Raw genomic sequence first — 1,711 nt, 5'->3', positions numbered from 1 at the left:
CACAGCCAACTCGGTTTTCTGCAAATCGGTACGGTTTTAAAATCAGAGCGTGACAGGTGCAATCCTTGATGTGGTGGAAAAAAAAATATTTGCTGAAAGCCTGAAAAACATACTCGCACACATACTAAATGTATGCAGTTAGTTAACAATCACACTCATTGCGATGTTTTTTTTTTTTAATCACGATAGAGGATATAAAATAAATATACATGACTTTCTTTCTCATTTAACAGTCATTTGTACAGTGGAATTTGGACAAATTCACAAAAAGCAGCTTAATAAATGTTCTATTATGTATTCTATTGCTGCTTTATATATAATTGCTATGGAAATACAAGACATAGTAGACCATATGAATATTTAAAACCTGTGTGAGAGAATGTAAAAGGGTGGACAGACACTCCACCCTGCTCACAAAACAATTCTGCTGACTCAATTCACAGAGTGTTTACATTTTAGCATGCAAGATGGGAAAATGGGATACTGGCCAAGCAATGCCTTTAAATGTCCAACTGCCTTTGAACACATCGCAGTGGTTTGTCTGTACAAACTGTGGACGACAACAATTTCCATTGAAAAAAGGACAGGCACATGCAAATACTATCAAAATGGAGTAAAAGGGATTTTTTTTTTTTATACAAGCGTGTACTCGTGTGTATGTGTCCGTATCTACAGTACATTATTTAGTGTCGAAAGCAAGATATTTTAAAAACACTGGAATTACGTGAGAAATATCAGGGCATCAATCCACTTTAACAAAAAAAGCAAACTGCTACATGATAGAGAGGGAAATTAGGAAACAACTGGGAAGAAGCAAGAAAATACAAAAGGATATCCCCCCCCAAAAAAATAACATTGATGGGTTAACTAACAAAAGGCACCATCCACATCACCCCTCTGTAAAAATAATAATATAATAAAACACTGTGGAATTCAATGTGTTAGATCTTGATTCTACTGTATACTGAGGTGGTGTTAACACATTCACTAACTAATATAGTAACAAACGTGGTATTTGACAGGTCCCTTTCTATAGCTACTGTATTAAGGCAGAGGAAAGTTTACAAAGAAATGTCTACTATTCATTGATGGACACAATAAACACGATCGTATATATATATATATATATATATATCACACACCGTATTTTCCGCACTATAAGACGCACCTAAAAACTTCCAATTTACTCAAAAGCCGACAGTGCGCCTTGTAATCCGGTGCGCCTTATATATGGACTAATATGGATTCGTGGATGAGGACTAATTTATTAAAGTAAGCTTTACGTGTTTATTTTGTGTGTTGTGTGATATTAACGTTTGGGCAACGTTGAGTTATTGATATATTGTTTTCACTATTTCGAGTGTTACTGTATTGTGATTGCATTAACGTTTGAGCAACGTTGAGTTCTATGCGCCTTATAATCCAGTACGCCTTATATATGGACAAAGTTTTAGAATGGGCCATTCATTGAAGGTGCGCCTTATAATCCGGTGCGCCTTATAGTGTGGAAAATACGGTATATATAATATATATATGTACAGACCCCTTCATGGCCGACATCACGATGATGTCACGGTATTAGCTGAAGGCAAAAGAAACAGAAAATGTCATCTTGTTTCCTTTTGGTTGCCGAAACCGCAAAAAACAGCCTATGCCAGTCAAAAAAATTTTTTTTCCAGAAGGCTGTGGTTAACGCGATTCGGTGAAAAGT

The sequence above is a fragment of the Syngnathus scovelli genome, chromosome 20, assembly GCF_024217435.2.
Source record: "Syngnathus scovelli strain Florida chromosome 20, RoL_Ssco_1.2, whole genome shotgun sequence".
NCBI classification, from domain to species: Eukaryota; Metazoa; Chordata; class Actinopteri; order Syngnathiformes; family Syngnathidae; genus Syngnathus; species Syngnathus scovelli.
The sequence above is the reverse complement of the archived record's forward strand: the minus strand, read 5'-3'. Positions refer to the sequence as shown.